General features: G+C 36.6%; 1 pseudogene; it reads right to left on the bottom strand.

Annotated features, from left to right (window-relative positions):
• Positions 1–474: 474 nt before the first annotated feature.
• On the bottom strand, positions 475–24,643 carry LOC100854741 (probable methylenetetrahydrofolate reductase (NADH); annotated as a pseudogene).
• Positions 24,644–26,022: the final 1,379 nt, after the last annotated feature.

Raw genomic sequence — 26,022 nt, 5'->3', positions numbered from 1 at the left:
AATGCCAACATACCATACTTTGGCTGTCTTACCCAATTAAAAACATGCATTCAACCAACTCTTTGAGCTTAAATCATCACAACATTCTATTTCAAATTCCCATGCCACTTGACTAACATTGTTGCAACACCCCTGCATAAAAAATAAATACATGATTAAATAAATAAAATGGAAAAAGAATGCAAATAAACAGAAATTGCCATGTTTCAAAATGATTTTATTAGAAGTTCCTAAAACAAAATCAAATAAACAGAAACAATTTAGATTGTTTCCGCACCCAAGCCTCATCCTCTGGTTCTTCGTCCACAATGTGTATGCCTTGTACCAAGGATTCCTCAAATGTGCAACCCTCACAGTTTCCTTTGAAATCAAGTTATGAATGGCACAATCGGAAATACGACAATTTCCCCATGAATGGCACAAATGCAATTTGCCCTATAAAGCAGGGAATGTCAAAACCTAAAGAGATCACATTTATTGCATCAGAATAAGAATATAAATAACATTTAATTCAATAAAAGGCCACTGACAAACTATAAAGGCAGCAAATCTCAAAAAATCTGTAAAAACAGCAAACAGATCACCATGGATATAGTCATTGTCTACCAGGCTGACCAAGAAATAACTGCTCTGTACCTGAAAAATATCAGTGTTATTTAGTTGCTGTCACTAAATTGAAAATATCTGTATGTGAATATACGTATATATCAATTATAAACAACACCTTTAACACCAACCTCCTCCAGCAAAATTCTTGATGGGTCTCCCCCTGGGTACAAACGGGCCCACCTCTTGACAACATCTCCAATGTCTCATCCTTCCACCTCAAAAAGCTAGTAGGATCCACACAACAGTCGGTTGAATGATCTCCTTCACTGGGAAGACTCCCCATGTCATTGCATTAACTTCAGTTTGGCGGACGTTAGTTAGACATCCATGCCCCTTCTTTGTTCATCGCCATGTATGTTAGAGATGGAAAAGCCTTGCATTTCTCAGTCAGACCATTCAGCTTCTCGTTAGTGCAAAACAACTCTGCATTAGCCTTTTGGTAAACATACCCACCTGCCCCACCCCACCCCACCCTGCAAATTCACTCCAACAAACAAATTAAACGTAATGACATTTTTAAGATGATGTTAGTCTATGGTGAATTCACTATATCATAGATGATAGATCTACGTCTCAATGAAGAACTTCTTTAGCCCATTAAAATATTATTTTCCTTAAAAATAAATGAAACTCTTATGGAGTAACCACCAATGTCTACAGATCATGGGTAGGACTTGAACCCGTGACCATGGATTGGTCCCTTGAACTAGGATATTCCTAGAACCATTGGAGTAAGGCCCATGATTTGTTAGAGGTTGCCTCCTCTAAGCTTAAATCTTGGCTCTGTCACTATGAACAACTTGTATACATTAATTTTTTATAAAGTAGTATTTAGAAACACTACTTATATTTGTTTACCATTGATTTTGGTCATTTTTTATGGCATACTAAAGTAACATTTGATTAATTAAGTAATAGCCACGACATTCTTGATTATGATAATGTTATGTGACAAAAGAAAGTTTAATTTTTGTCACATTAAATTAATTACATCAATATTTGTAAATAATCATAAAACTAATAATTTTACCCCATAGGGTAATTATCATGTTTTGTGTTTATTTAGGATGGGATGGTAAAAAAAAATTGTTGCCCACAGGCCTAAAATTACCAGTCCCATTATAAAGTAATTTTTTAAAAAAATCATTTGCGCGTCTATTTCCATAGGAAAGTTTATGATTACGTGTTGATTTTTGTTGATTGAGTTAATTTACATGAGTAAATTTTAATTTTTTGCTTCATTGCATAATAGTAAGCTTTGCCATTTATTTTGCAGTTCAATCTATATCTGTTCCAAATTTCATTAATCTCGTATACCTTCCTTGAATGGTGATAATTATGTTGATTGGAAGAAGAAAATTCTCCTTACATTGGGGTGCATAGACCTTGATTTAGCACTTCGTGTGGATGAGTCACTCGTTCCTATGAAATCAAGTACCCAAACTGAGAAAGCATCATATGAACGCTGGGAGTGATCTAACTGCTTAAGTTTGATGTTTATCAAGTCTAGTACAAGGAAAAGTATCCATGGTTCAATTTCTGAATGTGCTAAGGTAAAAGAATATCTCAAAGCTATTGAGCAACAATTTGAGACTTCTGACAAGGCTTTGGCTAACACCCTAATGGAAATGACACCAAAGGACTGCGTGAGCACATAATGGAAATGAGGGATATTGTTGTTCAACTTAAGTCATTGGAGATTGAGATGTCTGAGTCGTTTCTGGTTCACTTTATTCTTAATTCTCTGCCATTTGAGTATGAACCTTTTAAGATTTCATACAACACACATAAGGAAAAATGGTCTATCAATGAACTTTTGACCATGTGTGTGCAAGAGAAAGGAAGATTAAATCAAGAAAGTATTGAAAGTGCTCATTTGGTGACTCAAGAAAAGAAACCAAACAAGAAAGGTAAAGGAAAAAAAAAAGACGCCTCTTAATCATGTTAATAAGGGTGATATCAAGTGTCGTATTTTTTTTAAAGAAGAAATGACATATCAAGAAGAGTGGTCTTAAATTTAAGGCTTGGCTTGAAAAGAAAGGTAATCTCATATCTTTAGTGTGTTACAAATCTAATATGGTTCATATTTCTTACAACACTTGGTGCATTGATTTTGGTATTGCAATCCATGTTGCCAATACCATATAGGGCTTCTTAAACCAAAGGAAACTAATGAAAAGTGAACTCTCGATCTATTCAAGAAATAGGATAAGTTCACATGTGAAAGCAGTTGGGACCTACAGACTTGTTCTTAGATTTGGCTTTGTTTTAGACCTTGAAATAAATTTTTTTGTTCCATCATTTTCTAGGAATCTTATTTCAGTTTCAAGACTTTTACCATATGGTTTTACTTTTAAATTTATTAGTATTTCATTTCATTTTATAAAAGACAATATCATTGTTGGTGATGGTATTTTGGATAATTGTTTATTCAAACTCTATTTAAATCCAAGTTTGAATCATAGCCTTACAACTGTGCATGGAAATGTTGGCATTAAGAGTGGTGTTATAAATGAAAAATATTCCATATTGTGGCACAAGAGATTAGGTCATATCTCTATTGAAAGAATTAAAAGATTGATAAGTGGTGGAGTCTTTGAGGCTCTTGATTTTACTGATTTTGATATTTGTGTGGACTGCATTAAAGGAAAACAGAACAACATGACTAAAAAGTAGAGTGCCAAGAGGACTTCTGATATTTTAGAAATCATACATACTAACATTAGTGGTCCCTATGATATGTGCTTAAATGGTCAAAGATATTTTATCACATTTATTGATGATTACTCACGATATATGTATCTTTTTTTGCTTTATGATAAGTGTAAAACACTAGATGTAGAGAAACAATTGGGTAAACAAATTAAGATTGTGAAGTCAGATAAAGGTGGTGAATATTATGGTAGGTACACTAAAAGAGGACAATTATCTGGTCCATTTGCAAGGTTTCTACAGGAACATGGCATTGTTGCCCAATACACAATGCCTAGCTCACCATCCCAAAATGGTATGGCTAAAAAACGAACCAAACCTTAAAAAACATGGTTAAGGGTATGGTTAGTAACTCCAACCTCCCATTATCCTTGTGGAGTGAGGCCATAAAGACAATGACATATGTACTAAATCGGGTTCCAACCAAGGCAATTCCTAAAATACCTTTTGAGTTATGGAAAAGTTGGAAACCCAATCTAAGGCATGTACATGTATGGGGTTGCCCCGCTGAAGTTAGAGTTTATAATCCACAGGAGAAGAAATTAGACTTAAGAATAGTCAATGGATGTTTCATTGGCTATGTAGAAAGGTCTAAGGGATACATATTTTATTGTCCTTCTTGTGCTACTAAAATCGTAGAATCTCATAATGCAAGGTTTCTGGAGAATGATATGATTAGTGAGAGCGATGAACCTCAACACTTAGTGTTTGAGGAATGCCATAATATTGAACCTACTCTTGAATCTTCACGTAAATTAATTATTTTCCCAGATAATCATCAGGATTTGACAATTTAAGAGGCATCGGTTGTTAATGAACCACATCATGAGGATATTCTGTTGGATCCAGTTACTCAACATCCTCAACAAGAGAATGTTGACATAACATTAAGAAGATCTACTAGAGAAATGAGACCTGCAATTTCTTCTAATTATGTTGTGTACCTACAAGAATATGACATTGATATTGGTGTTGAATATGACCTGATTACATTTTCACAAGCCATAGATGGAAGTGAATCCACATTATGTTACAATGCCATGAAAAATGAGATGAATTTAATGGCTAATAATCAAGTCTGGGATCTTGTTGAGTTGCCCAAGGTGCAAAGGTCATTGGTTGTAAATGGGTTTTTAAAACTAAAAAGAGACTCATCGGGCAATATTGAAATATATAAGGCAAGACTAGTAGCTAAAGGATTCACTCAAAAAGAAGGAATTGATTATCATGATACATTTTATCATGTTTCAAAGAATGAATCATTTTGGATAATCATGGCATTAGTAGCTCATTTTGATATGGAGCTACATCAAATGGATGTGAAAACAGTTTTCCTTAATAGAGATTTAGAGGAAGATGTTTACATGAAACAACCAAAAGGGTTTGTCTCAAATGGAAATGATCACATGGTTTGCAAGCTAAGAAATCTATATATGGATTAAGACAAGCATCCTGTTAATGGCATTTAAAGTTCCATGATGTTATTTCTTCATTTGGTTTTATAGAGAATGTTATGTGTGAAACCAAGGTTTGGTTAATCCCGATTATGATGATAACAAAACAAAGTTTGTAACTAATGATTATATTTCAAGTGTGATTAAACAAGAAGATTTTCAAAGTGGCAATTACAAAGACAAAATCAAGTTAAAGAGAAATCAATAATAATAAAAAGAAGACCTCAAAGATAAGTATTTTTCAAGACCTTAACTTTATAAAATCTCTTTGTAAGGTTGTTGGTGCACTAGGTCTTTCATGCATTACATTATTAATTTATGCACCAAAATCATCTAAAAATAATTTTGTTTTAAATCCTTTAAAATTGGATGATTTCATGTTTTCAACTAAAACCTTGTGTTAAATATTTTTCAAACTTGTTTAAAAGGTTTTAAGTTGAAAATGATGGTTGTTGAGCTAAAAACGGCTCAATGGGTTGAACTGGATGAGGAACCGGTTGACCGATTTAGCTCAACTGGTCAAAGGACGCAAAAACCTTCTTTCTCTTCCAAAATGTTGTCAAAGTTGACCTCAACCGGTCAAGGTCCAGTCGAGGTCCGATCAAGGGGCAATTAAGGTCCAATGGTCACTTGTCAAACATTAAATGCTAAAGGCTAGTCAACTTGTCAACCTCCAACTCGACTGGTCAAACCCCTAATGGCTAGTTTGATCGTTTTCCTTTATAAAAAGGTTTCAATCTTCATTGTTTCAAGAGTTTAACCTTCTTGAACCTTTCTTGAATATATTTGAGCCCTGGGAAAGTGTTTTTGAGTGCACTATTGTTTTAAAACTTGCATATCATTAGTGCATCTTTCAATCCTAGTTTTTATTGTACATTTAAGCCTAAAGTTTTGTAGTAGGATTTTGTGATATTATTTCTTATCTTTTGTAAATCTTTAAGAGGAAGAATTTAAGTGTGAGGTATCACTTCGGGATTCTCAAGTGTGGGGCATCACTTGAAGGGTTGTTCAAGAGTGAGATATCTTTTAAGGATTGTAAATGGTGCTTCGAGCCAAAAGTCCAAGAAGGTAGATTGGAACTATAATCCAATTGTATTGCTTGAAGGCTTGGTTTGGAAGCCTTGAAATAGTGGAACCTCAAGCTTGATATTAAAGCTAGAGGAGAGTGAACGTAGGTCGAGTTGCATCAAACCACTATAAAAATCTTGTATTTGCATTCTCTCTTCTTTAGTATTTTACTTTATATGCAATTGTTTTTATATTGTTTTATTATATATTTGCATATAATTGTCTCTTGCATTCATATAATTTAAATTTGCAAAAATAGACCACTACTCTATTCAACCCCTCTCTAGGGCGATTACTTTAGGTTGGATTAACTTAATTTTTCTAACATTATGGATCAATGTATATACCATAAGGTTAGTGGGAGCAAAATAATTTTCTTAGTCTTATATGTGGATGATATTTTGCTTGCTTCAAATGATTTAGGCTTGCTTCATGAGGTGAAACGATTTCTCTCGCAACAATTTGACATGAAAGATATGAGTGAAGCTTCTTATGTCATTGGCATAAAGATTGAGAGAGACATATCTCAACAAATATTAGGATTGTCTCAAGAAACTTATATCAATAAAGTGCTTGGGAGATTTCACATGAAGGATTGTTCACTTGGTACTGTACCATTTTTCAAAGGTGACAAATTTAGTTTGGACCAATGCCCAAGTAATGATTTGGAGAAGAAAGAGATGAAAAACATTCCTTATGCTTCTGCAGTTAGGAGCTTAATGTATGCCCAGGTTTGTACAAGACCTGACATTTCTTATGCAGTAGGAATGTTGGGTGGATATCAAAGAAAGTCATGTGATACCTTAAGAGGACTAAGGACTACAAGCTTACATACAAGCGATCTGATCCTTTGGATATGGTTGGATATCAAGATTCTGACTTTGTTGGCTGCCTTGAGTCTAGAAAGTCGACATCTGGATATGTCTTCTTATTAGCTAGAGAAGTCATTTCATGGGGAAGTGCAAAGCAAACATTGGTTACTATTTCAACCATAGAAGTAGAATTTGTTTCATGTTTTGAAGCAATGTCACATGCTATTTAGTTGAGGAGTTTTATTTCAAGGCTTCAAGTCGTTAACTCAATTTCTAATTCATTGAGGATTTACTGCGATAACTCTACTATAGTGTTTTTAGCCAAGAATAATAAGAATGAAAACTGCAGTAAACACATTGACATAAATTACTTAGCTATTAGGAAACATGTTAAATCAAACAAGGTGACTATTAAGCATATTAGAACTAGATTGATGATTGTGGATCCTTTGATGAAGGGATTGCCATCTAAGGCTTATAAGGAACATGTTGACCATATGGGACTCAATTGTGTTGTTTTGTAAATTTCACGGATACCCTGTGTTTTATCTCAGTTTTGGTCGATATGAAAACTCCAATTATTTCAATTTTTTTCTTCTCATTTGGTTGTATACATAAAGTTTAGAGAATGACGGTATGCATGTTACGAATGTTAAGTAAACCATGAATTAGAATTTTGAAAGCTCATTCATAAAGGAATAACTCACATATTGTTCTTATTCAAAGGAGAAAGTTACATTGTAATACATGGAAGATAATACTCGTTCTTAGAGGACTTACCACCATGATTCATGTGCTTTAAACTCTTTTGATTAAGTATAAGGATTTAGGAAAAAATATGTTATGTATTAATTTAATTAATACATATTAAGTAATTTTTATGGGTCAAGTGGGAGAAATGTTGGAAATGGTTTTAATAAAATAAAAGATTTTTAAGTTTGTGGCCCATTTAAATATTATTTTCCCCAAAAATAAATGAAACGTGGGGTCACATCTCTAATGGAGTAACCACCCATATCTACAAATGTAAGGCATATTACTCAATCTGCAAACTACCCTAAGTCTTCTTTGATGGGGAGAAAATATATATATATAGATACTGTATTAATTCCTACAGAGGGATAAGAGTCTCTAGTCTACAAAATAAGATATGTGAGTTCCATTGGTGCATGGACATAAGGTCTTGGAAGGACTAGCCAACTAATCAATATTTTGTATGAATCTAATTGTCATGGCTGAATGTATGATCTTGGACTTTCATTTTATTACTTGCAACTTTAGAGATTTTATCTTACAGATAGTTTATGGAGAATTCACCATATCATAGATCTACATCTCAATAAAAAAAACACATTGCTAATGAAGAACTTCTTTGAAACATTAGATCTCCATGCCCTATGACACTTAATAGTACCACTCATATGTCCTCCAAAGCAAACAATTTTTGTATAAGAGATTGACTTATATCAATAAACTAAATTTTCACAAGAACCCGACTACAGAATACACACTGCACTTACCAACATATAGGAAGTCCAATTTTCCCCCATTTACTGCTAGTTGGCTATTGATGGTAAGAAAACCCTTTTAAGTTGATGTTCCCTATTGGTTCATCGATGATCTTTGTGTCTGGTTGAAGCCCTTCAAATTCTTTCCAAGGACCATTTTTCAGTTTTCCACGGCAGAATTTCATGAACCTCTTATATTTACATGTGAAATTATATTTAATTATCTTTCAAAGACCAAAGACCAGAGACTAGAAAAACCATAAGATGGAAGTTGTACCTTTTGAATATCTTCGACACTTTTCAAGGGGACTACCCACTCTTCTTGAAGTTTCTTGTCACATGCATGTGGTCGCATGAACTATTGGGAAATACAACTTGGGTCATATGCAACAAACACCAATAGGAAAGAAATCAATCAAATGAGACATTTCTAAACTAAAAAATGGTTCAAACTTCCAACAAAAATAAAGGGGGAGGCCAATAGTTATCACCAGTTCAGTAAAAACATTCGAGGGGTCTCTTCAACTGCCAGAAAAGCATACTGCAGTGGAACAAAGTTTATTAGGTTTACACCTAGCCAATAGTGTGTGGAATATGATAAGTAGAGCTAAATGCTAGATAGAACTTAAGAAGAACATGTTATGGATGGAGTGCCTCTTTAGGCTTTTCAGCCCCCCTGCTCCCACAAGCCACTACTGCAATACAATATTCCAAATAAAGAAAAGTCAACTTGTTCCTACAACTGTGTTTAATCTTATTACTTCTTTATTTGATGTATCATACTTGCTGATTTTGCAATTTATTACCATATGACATAAGTCGATATCTCTAAGGGGGCTTAGTGTCACAGACTTAGTCATTTACTAAGCTCGTGCGGCACTTAGACAAATCCAGACGCTTGATCTTGCTAAGTCAGCCTTACTCCCAATGCTTAGCTTGCTAGGCTAAGACGTTCGCGACTCAGAAGTTGTAGAAGACGTAGTAGGCAACTCTTAAAGAATAGAAGCTCTTATTACTCAAGGTAGCCTTTACAAGTGCTTTGAGGACTCACTTGCTTGGTTATGAAGTGATTTGGGTAGTGCCTTGGCCAAATGAGGCCCTCACCTATTTATAGGCACCAATAGAACTCTCTAGAACCTTGGAGGGTTCCTTACAAATCAAGAAGATTCTAGAATACCCTACACAATTCCATGTACAACCCTATGTACAAGAGATATTTAGAATTCTCTAGAAAGCCTTGGACTCCTCTCATGCCTTCCACCATAGTGTAGAGATGTGTGGACATTTCTAGGCATCTCTAAAACCTTCCACACTCTTCCCTCCAATGGCTTAGTGTAGATGGCTCCAGGAGTCTCTAGAAGCTTCCTGGACTCTATATAAACCCATGAGGAGGCTCATTTGAAGCATCCTGTGACATTAGGCACTCTGCAACTTTCTTAGGTTATTGTGTTTTAAACTTCTTTGAATGATAATAAGGCAAGCTTCAACTTCAACCTAACGAATGGAGCACTGCCTCTTATTGATACTTCAACTGATATACCCTTAGGCATGAAGCTAGAGCAGTGGCTACTGTAGCAAAACTAACTGCAAAAAATATTAAAATTACCTTTTGGGGAGGTCTGTATCTATCTATCTACATATACAACCCAATCCCCTGTTGAACAGTGTGTGAAATCTAAAAAGAAAGAAAAGTCACAATCAGAGAAACCTTAGTCCAATAGTACAGAATATATAATGAATTCTTCTTGGTTATTCTTCAATTTTCTAAGGTTATTTATACACACATATATATAGATGGATAGATTAGATAGATTAATTGATTGGTAATGATCTAGAGAGAGAGGACTTGTGATTCATGGCAACTATTCTTTCAAATTATGCAATTACATAGTATTATGTAATTGTAAATAATACTCAAATAATCATTTTCTTCTAGCTTCATTTGCATCTAGATGTATGTTATGCATCAAGTGTTTCTATCAATCTCAAAATCTTTTAGCCATTCTACTGGCATTCTGAAACATTTATGAAAATTTTCTATTATTTGGCAATACATAGAAATGGCTATCCACATGTTTTAAATCAAAAAATAAAAATAAAAAACAAAAACATTGCACAAATGAGTGGCCTCAAGCAACATTGAATTACATTATTACTTCTCAAAAAAAAAAAAAATGATTTAAGAGAATCATCCTACCTCTCCAGTTTACTCCACTAGGAGTCTTGAAAACATTTTTTGTAATCGTAAGATTTTAAATTGATTTTAGGTTAGAGAAAAATTCCATGATTTATCACTTACCTTTTAGCACTTTGATTTCTCTTCTGCATACATCAAAACCATGGAAGAACTGAAAGGGTATTTTCATGAATATGAAGCGAAAATTGCCTTGAAGCTTTGGTGTTCTTTCAAGACTGGCGGTATTTCCACTTATTTGCTTCCAGTCTCCCCTCTCTTTTTATTCATCTCTCAAATTTGTCTGTTCATCTGTGGACACTAATAAAGAGACAGAGAGAGAATATGGTCACTGTGTGAGGGGAAAAAAAACCTATTTACTATATCAATCAAACATGCAAGCAAATAATAAAATGAAATGGTGACAGCATGTGCACACATGAAAAGAGATCATAAACACATTGCAGAAAATGATTTAGATACTTCACTGGTATGTAATGTCAATCACACCTAAAATAGGTGAGAGAGTGAAGCTATAACAAATTGCAGGGTAAGAATATGGCAGGCTGGTGAGTATACATCAACTACATTATAAAGACAAACATAACTGCAAAAAGTATCTATGACACAAATCAAATACATCAGGAGTCTTGGTGAATTTTATAGCAAGTAAAAGAAAAAGTAAATATTTTCTTTTTAGGAAAATAACAATTTGTGTTCAGATAATCCTCTTTACCTGGTAGTCAATCAATGCTCCATAGGATGGATTACAAGAATGCATCTATCATATTGATCCCAGCCAATGGTTCTTGATATATAGCTTCTTAGATGATTAGCCCTACTGTGTTAGCCCCTTGACACAGACCATATGGCACCGAAGCCTCATGGGCAGCACCTTGGCCCCATGAGTGACCTATGACTAAGGCAAGGTGGCACAAGGGCACAATGCCTTGTGTGATGAGGTAGCTCGGTGAGCCATGAGCGCAATGCTATGGCATGTTGCAGCACCAAGGGGGATTTAGAAGAGGCATAGCGCTGCAGCATAACAAAGCCGATTTAGAGGGGATGCCTAATGATTGGCACAAGGGCACAATGCATTGTGCACAAAGACGAGGAGTCATGGGCACAACACCATGACTCGTTGCCCCACCAATAGGGAGCTTGGTCATAGCACAATGCCGTGGCGGCAACAAGATGGATGCAAGAGCATGTTACCTCGATAGGGATGCAATTTAGATGTGCATGACAAGAAAGGGCTTGGCATGCACATGAATCACACAGAGATGCACACAGCAGCACACAGCAGCACACCAGAGTGACTTCTTGGAATTGGGGGAAGCCCAAGGAAGACATGTTGCACCTTGAATCAGAGGCTTGAAGGGCTGGTATGTGAATGGATGCAAGTGGCAGCAACATGAGGAGTTTTAAATGGATGAGGAATGAGCCAAAGACATTTGAAAGATCAGAGTTGGACTCAAAAGAGGGATTGCAATTGGAGTTTGAGTACGAGTTTGGATTGTGATCGTGATTGTAGTCAAAGTAGGACTAGGATTGGTTGTCCCTAGTCAAAATAAGAGTGGTTGGTGCCACAACCTATGAATGAGTTTGAGTAGGACCCGGACTGTGTACTCCTAGTCAAATAAGGAGTGGGTGGAGCCACACCTATAAAAGGAGGACAGGAGAACCTCTTAGGAGGTATGAGAGTAAGCATTAACCCACCAAAGATATAGTGGGAATCTTGCTAAACAAGTGTCCATGTTATTTTTTAGTGAGGAAACAAGATACAAGTTAGGGCTTGGGCCCGTAATCTTGTGTGCCTTCTATGGGTTATCTTTGCTACCATCTCAAGTGGGGTAGTGCAGGCTAGCTTAGAGGGCTTTTAAGTGTCACAGACACGAAAATTTGTGGGAATTTCATACCCATGACACTTACCATCATTGGAGAAATATTTGAATTTTCAAAAAAGTAAGAAGAAAGAAAATTAGTGTACTTCAAACAAAGGATCCATCTTCAATCAACAAATAACTTTTAGATCATGACATTGGATTTTCATAAATTCTGAGTACCAGAATATTGGCTGAACATCTTCTTTAGCACGGAAGACATTTGTAGGCCATCTCTCCATGGTCAAAACCTTGAAATTTTGGCCACTTCTATTAACCCAAGATTCTGCCGATGCATATCTTAGTGAGACAAACTAGAATTAATCATGAAACAGATATTTTAATCCCATTACCTAAAACCTTCTTGCACATTTCAGTTCCAAGATGAATTCCATAGGTGTTGACTGCTTTTTCATTGTCCTTGATAGGCTCCAAGGCAGCAGTAACCTCAGATGGTACATAAAATGTGTAATTAGAAGCAAAGTGCAAAAGTTACACACCATAATGTCAGCATTAATGGCAGCACCATGGAAACAATTCTTAAAATGCCCCTTTTTTTCATAAGTGAATCCTAAGCTGAAAAGGGAAATTCAAGGCAAAACTTAGCAAGCAGGCTTGAGACCAAATTTTAACTCAAGTGCCTTCATCAAATTCTTTCCCATGTATTCAAAGCTTCAATGATGTTAATTTAACATCTTATGTTGCAGAGTTCAGGCAACAAAATATGATCATATGAGTTGTTAGGTTTGGACGAAACTAAAAAGGAGGAAAAACAAAAAAAGAATGTATTTTAATGCAAGGAGGGGGGTGGTAAGAAGAACAAAAGAACCAAATAACAAACAAGAGAGAATCAGATTGGGGAAAAAATGGGACCACCTGTTGAGGCCTCGCGTCCTTGTGATCCACGTAGTTGCCAAATGGATGGGCGCACGATCTCAACCAATATAGATTCTTGGTTCAGTTGTTCCTGCAAAAGGCGTCCGGACAGGATGTTCGGACACACCCTCCGATGGTTTTGTTAACCATGGTTAGAGAGAATAATCAGTTGGTCTTTTACCAGGTATAGCAAGTTTACCTTCCTCTTTGTGTGAAGGTCCATATATATCGTATCAGAAGCTTTGTCTCCCTCTTTAATGATAGGGAGATATTTTGGCTTGTCATGATGCCTCTAGGTGGTGACAGGGCCATCATCACTCGTAGGGTGGTTGACAGAAATTGTGGGAGGCGCCGCAGCTGTCAGAGATCGTAGGAAGTGACTTGCCATCATTTCTGTCCTTTCACTCTGCAGGTGGCGAAACGTGGGTTGTGACAGGTTGTCGAAATGACGTAGTAAGACTTGCTTACTTTAGTCAACGATCCAGACAAACATATCCGGATAGGATATGTCGGTCGTTCGGATGTAATATGACGATTGTACGGATGTGATGTTTGCTTCTCCATGAGGAAGTCCAGATAGGAGAAACGCGTCACGTGTCTCCTTTGGGGGAGATCTGGATGGAGCTAATTCGGATAGAAATGCGTGCCACGTGGCATCAGGGGAAGGGGTCCCTACACCACCCTCACCAATTTCCATAAGTCAAAATAGAGAAAATGGAAAAGCTTCCCTTCCTCTGAGACATATCCACCACCTCATATAATTTACAGCTACTACATCTACCAAAAAAACAAACAATTAAGATATTTCAAACTATACTAAAAACTTAGAAACTGGTTATACTGAAAAAATAAAAACACAACTTATTAGGTACTGGTTACTAGGATAATTGAGTGTAATGATTCCCAGACAAAACACTAAAAATGCTACCTTCTTCCCAAAAGCACATTAATTTTTGTCGAAGTCTCAATCATTTCCGATTTCTGATGTTGCCCCCTAAGTGCTAACATCTAGATGAAATGATGTGGCAAACACTTATCTTATTTATTACTCTTTTAGTTTTCATAATAAAATGATAATAGTCCACAATAAATAAAATATACATGGTATTTGTAATAGGGTTGTTAGTAACAATTTTATTTAGTAAGGTTTAATTTAGTCTTTCATGGTTTTAAAGACTATTGATTACCCCTTATTAAATAACTACTAATAATTCCTTAACAACTATAATATATATTTTGTGTTATTTTATTAGTGAATAAAACAACTCTTTTGTCAAATAACATAGTATTAGAGCCTTGTTTACAAGAGTTCATGAGTCCCTTACCGATGGTACTAGGGAAAGAAAAAAAATGTTAAAGAAAATGATTTTCTCATGTTTTGTTTTATCATGGAAAATAAGAAAGAAAATCAATATAATTAAAATTATTAAGAAATTTATATATTCTTAAATTATTTAATTTTTATGTAGAAGAGTTAATAAGTGAAAAAAGTTTGAAATAATATATAAAAATAATTTATTGACTTTAAATCTATTTTTTGTTTTTCTTTATTTTTTCTTTTCTTCTATTTTTTCTCTCTATTTTTTTTTTCTTTTGCATTTTCCTTCCAACTTTTCGAGAACCAAACATATCCTTAGGTAATTTGGCAGCCTCCATGATATGATATCAAAGCCTTATTTTATATGAGGTCGTGTGTAATATGTCACATCAGATATGGAAGAAAGTAACTTAGACTATATATGTATGAATTTCTCTTAACCAAGTAGACACATTTTAAAGTTTTGAAAACCCTTTTAGGCCCAGAGCAAACAATATCTACACAGTTGGGTGCGAGTTGTTACAAATAATATCAAGATTGATCCCTAACCCTGGTGTGGAGGTTTGTTTGGCCCCACAATCCCATGGGACATAACGAGGACGTTGTGTTTGCATGAAAGGGGGTTGTTTGTGATATCCCATATCAGACAGGAGAGAAATTTATTGAAATTATATATGTATAGGTTCCTCTTAACCAAGTAGACATGTTTTAAAACCATGAAAACCCCTTTAGGCCCAGAGTGGACGATATCTATGTAATTGGGTGCAAGTCGTTGCAAATGTTTATGATATCCCACATCAATTAGGAGGAAAATTTTCTGGCGCTATATAAGTATAAGTTCCTATTAATCTTGTAGACGCATTTTAAAATCGTAAGGGCCCATTTGAACTCAAAGTAAACAATATCTACACAATTGGGTGTAGGTCGTTACAAATGGTATCAAAGTCAATTCCCGATCCCGATGTAAGGGTTTGTTTGGCCTCATAAAGGATGTTTGTTTGTTTGATCCTGCAATCCCATGAGACACAACGAAGAAGTTGTGTATGCATGAAGATTGTTTGTAATATCCCACATCGGATAGCAAAGAAAGTTCCTAATGCTATATAAGTATGAACTCATCTCAACCTTATAAACAAGTTTTAAAACCGTAAGGGCCCCTTTGGGCCCAAAACAGACAATATCTACATGATTGGGTGCGGATCGTTACATCATATAAATGTGACCACTTCTTTAAGGGTGTGTTTTCTTGCTTGGGAAATGGTATGGGGAAAGATTATAACCTATACAACCTGATTAGGAGGGTTTGGTCAATGGTGATTGATATGTTTGTTACAAGTACAGTGATGCATTGGCAAACCACATTCTAACTCGTTGTGCTAAAACTTGGTTGCTAATTGGACTTTTTATTGACGATTTTTTGAAATGCAATTGGAATTTCTAGAGCCAATTAAGCAGCATCTTATGGGATAAAAAGTTTGGGGTTTGGGCAAGTGGAGAAGCAAGGTATGCCAAATAGCTCCTCAATAGTTGTTTTGATGCATTAGGAAAGAGTGTAATAGCAGACCTTTCGGGAGGTGGAGCTTTTGGGTCAAAATTTGAAATAGGCTTTTATCAAGTACCCTATGAAACTGATATTTCACAACTAACTCTGACCACTCTACTCTTCAAAGATACTTCTCATTTACTGATTCCAAGCAATCCAAAACAAACATAGGGAAGTTATTCTCCTAGTTGAATGTGTCTTTTTTTTCTATTAAACTACATGCCATCCAACAAAGACTGGAGACAACCATAAGAGAGAGAATGCCAAACACATTAAATTGAACGTGCAGTTCAAATGGATTAAAAGGTCATCTGCCAACTCCTTTATTTGTTGTTTTTTTTTTTTTTTTTTGTGCGCAGGCAATACCAGGTAACTAATCCATCATGTCTATCATCAGAATTCTCTCCACACTGCCTCCCAGTCAAAGAAAGCCACCTTGGAAGGTACTGTAAAGTCCCAAATCTCTGACAGAAAATGGTAAAGTTGGACCTGGAGTCAACACCTTGTACAGGGACCCAACTGTGAAAATTCCTTTCTGGAAATCCTTCAACACCGACATCTGACTTGTCAGCACCTTCATGAACAGTCAGAGTTTAGAATTTGCAAAGACGTTCCACTAACTCCAACTCCCAGTCAAAAAGGCATCTTGTGAATCTTCTCCTCATCCAAACAGTCCGCTTATGGCCTATTGCTAGATTAAATGAGACCAGCAAACAATAGATTGAAAAAGTCTCTCTCCACCAGACTTCAGTTCAAAACTTGGTTTGCCTTCCTAATCGCTTTCTGGAGGTCCATCTCAGAATCCTTAACCTCCCTAACACCAATTTCCCTCTTACTTTCCATACTTTTCCATTATAATTCTTCTCCATAAAATATCTCACTCTCCCACAAACCTCCATGACCATTTCTAAGTAAATTTTATCGAGTCTACAGACTTGAGATGCCCAAACCACTTCCCAGTCTGTTCAAAACAAACTGTTGGCTACCAAAAACCCTCTGTATCTTTTCAGGCTTACTTTGAGTCTTTCTAGTAATAAGAAAAAGACATGAAATAACTTAGGAGACTAGAAACAGTGCCTTTTAAAAGTTTCATTACTTCACCGTTCAATGAGTATCATCTCCTCTAAAAGGCTGAGATTTTCCTAAAATTCTCTTGATTGGATCCCACGCTGAAGAGGATGTAAATAATAGTCACAAGGGCCAAACCAAGTATGTAGTATGGCCCCACTTGTTAGGCTTTGTGGAGCCTAGTTTTGTTTGATCCCGTTTGACGACCCGACCCGAATAATATTACATGGCTTTTTAATGGGAGATTTATTGAGGCCTGTTGGGCTCGTTTAGCCCATTGTGGAACTACCTTTTGTAATTAGGGTTTTTTAGTATGGTAGGGTTGCCATGCTATATATATAGAGAATATTGTAGCCGTCAGGTCGTACTCTGTATTCTTCCCTGATAATAGTGATATCCCTGCAACTCCGTGGACGTAGGCAAATTGTCGAACCACGTAAATACTGTCTTGTGTGTGTGATTGTTTTTTCTTTGGCGTGTGTTTTCTCTATTATTTTTGTTTCTCACGGGTTGGGAATTCGGTTTAATTCCCTACAACTGGTATCAGAGCCTAGGGTTAGGTTTGAGTGGGAGCAATGGCAGAGGAAGCAGGAAAGGCGTCTGGAATAGAAAAGTTTGATGGCACAGACTTTGTGTATTGGAGGATGCAGATTGAAGATTATCTCTATGGGAGGAAATTACATCTGCCTCTTTTGGGGACAAAACCTGAGAGTATGAAGGCTGAGGAATGGGCGCTTCTTGACAGACAGGTTCTAGGAGTTATTAGGTTAACTCTGTCTAGGTCTGTTGCACACAATGTTGTAAAGGAGAAGACCACAGCAGATCTGATGAAGGCTTTGTCCGGTATGTATGAAAAGCCGTCCGCAAACAATAAGGTGCATCTAATGAAGAAATTGTTCAATTTGAAGATGGCAGAGAATGCATTAGTAGCACAACATCTGAATGAATTTAATACAATCACAAATCAATTGTCGTCTGTAGAAATTGATTTTGATGATGAGATTCGTGCTCTGATCGTCTTGGCTTCTTTGCCAAACAGTTGGGAGGCAATGAGGATGGCAGTAAGCAATTCTACGGGAAAGGAAAAGTTCAAGTACAATGATATACGAGATTTAATTCTGGCTGAGGAGATTCGCCGAAGAGATGCAGGTGAAACCTCAGGATCTGGTTCTGCCCTAAACCTTGAGACAAGAGGCAGAGGTAATAACAGAAATTCAAATCAGAGTAGATCAAATTCTAGAAATTCTAATCGAAACAGAAGCAAATCTAGATCAGGCCAACAAGTATAATGCTGGAATTGTGGGAAAACAGGTCACTTTAAAAGGCAATGCAAAAGCCCTAAAAAGAAGAATGAAGATGATTCTGCTAATGCTGTAACAGAAGAGATACAGGATGCATTACTTCTTGCAGTAGACAGTCCACTTGATGATTGGGTTTTGGATTCAGGAGCTTCGTTTCATACCACTCCACACCGAGAAATCATACAGAATTATGTTGCAGGTGGTTTTGGTAAGGTGTATTTGGCTGATGGTTCAGCCTTGGATATTGTGGGTCTGGGAGACGTCCGGATATCATTGCCCAATGGGTCTGTTTGGTTACTGGAAAAGGTTCGACATATTCCTGACCTGAGGAGGAATCTGATTTCTGTTGGACAACTTGATGATGAAGGACATGCAATACTATTTGTTGGTGGTACTTGGAAGGTTACAAAGGGAGCTAGGGTATTGGCTCGTGGAAAGAAGACTGGCACTCTGTATATGACCTCATGTCCAAGAAACACAATTGCAGTTGCTGATGTAAGTACTGATACAAGCCTATGGCACCGCAGACTTGGTCACATGAGTGAGAAAGGGATGAAGATGTTGCTGTCAAAAGGAAAACTACCAGAATTGAAGTCCATTGATTTTGACATGTGTGAAAGTTGCATCTTAGGAAAGCAAAAAAAGGTGAGCTTCTTGAAAACTGGCAGGACACCGAAGGCTGAAAAATTGGAACTAGTACACACTGATTTGTGGGGGCCTTCTCCGGTTGCATCCCTAGGAGGTTCAAGGTATTACATCACCTTTATTGATGACTCAAGTAGAAAGGTATGGGTTTATTTTCTGAAAAATAAATCTGATGTATTTGCAACTTTTAAGAAGTAGAAGGTCATGGTTGAAACAGAAACAAGTTTGAAAGTAAAATGTTTGAGGTCAGATAATGGAGGAGAGTACATAGATGGAGGATTCAGTGAGTATTGTGTTGCACAGGGAATTAGGATGGAGAAGACCATTCATGGGACACCACAGCAGAATGGTGTGGCTGAGCGCATGAATAGAACTCTCAATGAGCGTGCTAGAAGTATGAGGTTGCATGCTGGACTACCAAAAACTTTTTGGGCTGATGCTGTTAGCACTGCAGCTTACCTGATAAACCGAGGACCATCAGTTCCCATGGAGTTCAGACTTCCTGAGGAGGTTTGGAGCGGTAAAGAGGTGAAGTTTTCACATTTAAAAGTTTTTTGTTGTGTTTCTTATGTTCATATTGATTCTGATGCTCGTAGTAAACTTGATGCAAAGTCAAAAATATGTTTTTTCATTGGCTATGGTGATGAGAAATTTGGCTATAGGTTTTGGGATGAACAAAACAGGAAAATCATCAGAAGTAGAAATGTGATATTTAATGAACAGGTTATGTACAAGGATAGGTCAACTGTAACGTCAGATGTTACAGAGATAGATCAAAAGAAATTTGAGTTTGTCAACTTAGACGAATTGACTGAAAGTACTATCCAAAAAGGGGGTGAAAAATATAAGGAGAATGTAAATTCACAGGTAGATTTGAGTACACCTGTAGCTGAGGTTCGCAGATCTTCCAGGAACATTAGACCTCCGCAACGTTATTCACCTATTTTAAATTATCTCCTGTTGACTGATGGTAGTGAGCCAGAGTGTTATGATGAAGCCTTGCAAGATGAGAATTCAAGCAAGTGGGAGTTAGCCATGAAGGATGAGATGGATTCCCTATTGGGGAATCAGACATGGGAACTAACTGAATTGCCAGTAGGAAAGAAGGCTTTGCACAACAAGTGGGTATACAGAATAAAGAATGAGCATGATGGTAGCAAACGTTACAAGGCCAGATTAGTTGTTAAAGGGTTCCAGCAGAAGGAGGGCATTGACTACACAGAGATATTTTCTCCAGTTGTGAAGATGTCAACAATTAGACTTGTACTTGGAATGGTGGCTGCAAAAAACTTACATCTTGAGCAGTTAGATGTGAAGACAGCATTCCTTCATGGTGACTTGGAGGAAGACCTTTACATGATTCAGCCAGAAGGGTTCATTGTTCAGGGACAAGAGAATCTAGTCTGCAAACTGAGAAAGAGCTTGTATGGCCTTAAACAATCTCCTAGACAGTGGTACAAGAAGTTTGACAATTTTATGCATAGAATTGGGTTCAAGAGATGTGAAGCTGATCATTGTTGTTATGTTAAGTCCTTTGACAATTCTTACATCATATTACTGCTGTATGTGGATGATATGCTTATTGTAGGGTCTGACATTGAGAAGATTAATAATATGAAGAAGCAATTGTCCAAACAGTTTGTAATGAAGGATTTGGGAGCTGCAAAGCAAATCCTTGGTATGAGAATCATTAGAGACAAGGCTAATGGTACATTGAAGCTTTCACAGTCAGAGTATGTGAAGAAAGTTCTCAGCAGGTTCAACATGAATGAAGCTAAACCAGTGAGCACACCCTTGGGTAGTCATTTCAAACTAAGCAAAGAACAGTCACCAAAGACAGAAGAAGAAAGGGACCATATGAGCAAGGTGCCCTATGCCTCAGCTATTGGCAGCTTGATGTATGCTATGGTGTGTACAAGGCCAGACATTGCACATGCAGTGGGAGTTGTGAGCAGATTCATGAGTAAGCCTGGAAAGCAGCATTGGGAGGCAGTCAAGTGGATTTTAAGATATCTGAAGGGTTCATTAGATACATGTCTTTGCTTCACAGGTGCAAGTTTAAAACTGCAGGGTTATGTAGATGCTGATTTTGCTGGTGATATTGATAGTAGAAAGAGTACTACTGGGTTTATTTTTACTCTAGGTGGTACAGCTATATCATGGACTTCAAATCTACAGAAGATTGTTACTTTGTCTACTACAGAAGCTGAGTATGTTGCAGCAACTGAAGCTGGAAAGGAGATGATATGGCTACATGGTTTCTTAGATGAATTGGGTAAAAAGCAGGAGATGGGCATTCTACACAGTGACAGTCAGAGTGCAATTTTTCTTGCCAAAAATTCGGTTTTTCATTCAAAGTCAAAGCATATACAAACAAAATACCACTTTATCCGTTATCTTGTTGAAGATAAACTGGTAATACTTGAGAAGATTTGTGGATCTAAGAACCCGGCAGACATGTTGACTAAGGGTGTCACTATTGAGAAGTTGAAGTTGTGCGCAGCTTCAATTGGTCTTCTAGCTTGAGGACAGGAGGATGAGTTGTAGGGATGAGGGATTGTTTCTTGGAGGATAGCGGTTTGATGTTGGTGATTGGACTAGTCTCCAAGTGGGAGATTTGTTGGGCTTTGTGGAGCCTAGTTTTGTTTGATCCCGTTTGACGACCCGACCCGAATAATATTACATGGCTTTTTAATGGGAGATTTATTGAGGCCTGTTAGGCTCGTTTAGCCCATTGTGGAACTACCTTTTGTAATTAGGGTTTTTTAGTATGGTAGGGTTGCCATGCTATATATATATAGAGAATATTGTAGTCGTCAGGTCGTACTCTGTATTCTTCCCTGATAATAGTGATATCCCTGCAACTCCGTGGACGTAGGCAAATTGCCGAACCACGTAAATACTGTCTTGTGTGTGTGATTGTTTTTTCTTTGGCGTGTGTTTTCTCTATTATTTTTGTTTCTCACGGGTTGGGAATTTGGTTTAATTCCCTACACCACTTACATCCAAAACCAGAGTCCAAAGTCTCCACATCATCCACCTTTCCCACCTAGATTAACTCAAACTTCTCCAAGTTTACCTTAAGACCTAAAACTGCTTCAAAACAGAGAACACCCATCTCAAATGAAGTAACTACTTATGTTTGCCTTACAAAATAAGAATCATCAGTTCCACTTCAAAAATCAGTAGTGTAACCCCTTCTACTATTCATGAGATAAAGCTACTTGAAGCCTTCCATCACTGAAATGGAAGGCGACAAAAAAGATTAAGAGAATAGGTCCCATACCTCAACCTTCTCAAGCTCTAAAAGTTTCCAATTGACCAAAACTAAAAATTGAATCATGAAGATGTAATTTAATCTACCCCATTCATTACTACAAAAAGCCTAATACAACTCATCATTAATGACAAAACAAATCTCAATTTGCATGGTCATAAGGTTTCTCCATATCTAGCTTGCAAGCCACCCTAATCGTCATGCTTTTAGTTTTAGAATCAATGGCTTTGTTTGTAGTAAGAACCACCAAAGTTTGCCTACTTACTGAAAAAGCAATCTGCACCCTAGAAACCACCTTCCTAATAACTTTTTTCAGCATATCCAGTATCCACTAAAATTTTCTATCTATCTAACAAATCAGCTAAATTCCATAACGTCTCATGCCTCTCTTTTATTGGAATCAACATTCAGAAGGCAGCATTTAAGCGCCTATGAAGCACCATAAACATAAGGGTGTCATTAGAAATTGAAAAACATAAACCAAGGCTCAACAACTCTACCAAAGTTTATAGCGAGACCATTCACCAGAGGCTTTACCCCCATCTAGGTCAATTGAGGCAGCTATTGCTAAAAGAACCCTCTAAAACTCGCTTGATCCATCTCATTCAACTATTCAAAAACCACCCCCTCAATTCCAGAACAAAAATACTCTGGATCTAAAAGTGACCACTAAAAAGTCAGTCCCTTTTTTCAGCTTTAAGTTCTCTGAAAGCCAAATCATATCCATATCCTTAAACTGCAAATGAATTTCCTCTCCCATGAGCATTAACAATTTTGTGAAAAACTTGGTGCTTCTATCCTTTTCTTTAAGCCATAGAATTGGGATTTACAATCGCCAAGAAGTCTTCCATTTCCACCAAAGGATTTTAATCCCATCTAGCAAAGTTTTTTGGTCATCAACTCATCCATCAATAAACCACCCTATTTTTCTTTCAAACCCCAACACCTAATCTAATGCTAGGCAGAACCTTTCTGAACTACAACATTACAAACACCTTTTTTTCTTTTTCCACCTTTTGAATCCTCTTTTAAGTTACCTAGTTTATTACCTACCATGAAACCCCAAAACGATGCAACTCTCTCCCCAATTAGAGACTAAGCCCCTAAAGTCCTCCTCCCTAAGCCGCATCTTTTCAAGGCGAGTAAGTAATAGGGCATACCATGGTTAGTTTGGATCGATGGTGACATGAGATGATGATGGGGTTGCGGTGGCAAGTAGAAGAGATGGCAGTCCCCAAAAAAGAGATGTCATCGTGATATTTGCAATGATGGTGTCTTTTTCAAGAGATGTTAGCTAGGCACATTAGGTTTTTTCTCCTTTCTAATTGCCTAAGGTATTTGGAAGGAAAAGAAGTATAAGAACTTTGTTTAATGGGATCATCTGAACCCGGATTCTATGCAAATTTCATAAACCATGTGCTTATGAATATTGATAATTCTCCCATCAGAATGGTGGGGTATTCTGAAATTTTCATCTTAAAAAGCTACTAAGATTTTCATTTCCTTTTTCACCAAACTTATCCATGATCTCACTTAATTAATTTTCTCTGAAATTAAGATGTGATGTATTAGAACAGAAGGACTTTTCTAGAAACCTTTAATTTAACTATCAGTTGACACCTCTATCTAATAATGAACATAGCCTACTTAAACTTGTTCAACTTATTAAGCACTAAGCAACTTGAGGTATAATACAATCAACAACTTAAATGCTCTATGGAGCATAATCAGACATCTGAGATGATTGTTTTAATAAGAAATATCTGAGATGATATTTATCCTAAATATAACCTGAAATGTTAATGAAGATTCCGTACCTTTGTTTTGCAAAAACCAGTCATGCCTAAGAACCCTTTAGAGTTATTAATGGGCATAATGCCTGGAACAATAGGGCAAGTTATTCCAATTTGGTGAGAGCCATTCACAAATTTGAGGACAATATCAGTATCATAGAATAGTTGAGTGATAATAAGATCTGCTCTAGCATCAACCTCTTACAAGTTCATTGCATTATCCTTCCAAATTAGCCACGCCATCTCTTTCTATCACATTGGGGTGGGCCTCTGAGAAGAAGATTAATGGACGGAAGAAAGAAAAAAAATCAAGAAATGAAGAGAAGCGGCAACCTGGATAACCAGCAACAGTGATGCTGAAGTAATCACCATATCTGGCTCAGATATGCTTCGCCTGCATCAACAAGAAAGAGGCATCTTCAGGGTCCAATGAGACTACTTGAGCCAGGTAATGTCGCAGAATGCTGGGTTGTGGGACACCATTCTGTCCATCCTCTCCAACAGGTTGTCAACTCCGTCCTCTGTCTCTGGCGGAAAGAACTCCAAAGAGAACACCGCCTTCCCCACTTCCGCTGCTTCCCGGATCTTCTCAATTACCTTCATTCCTGACACCCCCAATCTCTTAAATTTCAATCAACGGCTTCTGTCCCTGTTCCCCCCCCCCCCCTTTCTTAATTCTTATACAAGGCTTGCTCCTTCCCCCCTGTCCTCACTCATCACTGTTCTCAAGCAAACAACCGCCAACTCCCATCCACCAACGACCGCCACTGCAGTAGCGCACCAAATCAACCATGCTCCTCCCATATGTCCACCATTTTATATCATCGTATTACAAGCGTTGAGCAATTAGGCACTATTATGATTTGAATACGTTTTTAAAGGTAAGTTTCTATTCCTTTCCGCATACACAACAAAAACAAAAACAAAAATTAAAAAAATTATTTTTAAAATAGATTATTTTTTATTTTTTAAGAGTATGTTACCTTCATAGAGAATATAAGGCGCAAAAAGGCTATTCTCCATGTTTGAATAAAAACAATTGAAATTATGTTTTATGTTTTGATAATTGTTATATTAAATTATTAAGGTAGGAGGTCATAATTTTCATGATTAATTTAATGATAGTTCAATCTGTAGACCCTAATATTTTTATTATTTTTATTTCTCTTTAAAAATATAATTTTAGAAAAAGGATAGAATGTATTTACCATTTAGACTTTAGTTATATTAGAAGCCCTATAGAGTATAGAGCAACTCAGGCCTGAGTTGAAAATAATAAGCTGAGAAGGTGTCTCTTTCGGAGCCGCATGGCACCTACAATCCTACATGCCCATGATAGGACAACAGAGAGAAAAAAAAAAGCCATTTTTACCTATGGCTATGTTTGGTTCCCGGAAAATTTGGGGGAAAATACGAGGGAAAGAAAATACAAATGAAAAGTAGAAGGAAAGAAAAAGTGAAGAAAAATAAAAAAATAGATTAAAAGTTGATAAATTATTTTTTTTGTTACTTCAAACTCATTTTATTTATTTTAACTCATCAATATAAAGATTAAATAATTTAAAAATACATAAGTTTTTAATTAGTTTTAATTATATTTGATTTTCTTTGATGTTTTTCATAGGACAACCAAACATAAGAAAATCATTTTCCTTAGCATTTTTTTTCTTTCCTTTATACTTTCCGGGAACCAAACATAGCCTAAAAGTCTTAGATATGCCCAAAGTTAAAAAAGCCTACAGCTCAGAAGTCAGAACTTCAGTGTTGGTTTTTATGAGCAAAGTTTTTGGTCTTCGCCTCTTAGTAATGTTTCTCATATTAGATACCTGCCTAATACCTCCACCATGTATCATGAGGATGCTTGGACGTTTAAAAAAATAGAAACAAATTTAAAACCAAAATCAAAATGAGATTATTCAAACTAGCGGCGGAACTTACTTTTCAATCCTAGAGGCATGGCATCGGTGTGCTGGAACCCGGTA

This window comes from Vitis vinifera, chromosome 5 (genome assembly GCF_030704535.1).
Source record: "Vitis vinifera cultivar Pinot Noir 40024 chromosome 5, ASM3070453v1".
NCBI lineage: Eukaryota > Viridiplantae > Streptophyta > Magnoliopsida > Vitales > Vitaceae > Vitis > Vitis vinifera.
Note: the sequence above shows the minus strand (reverse complement) of the source record. Positions and strands in the feature narration are given on the sequence as shown.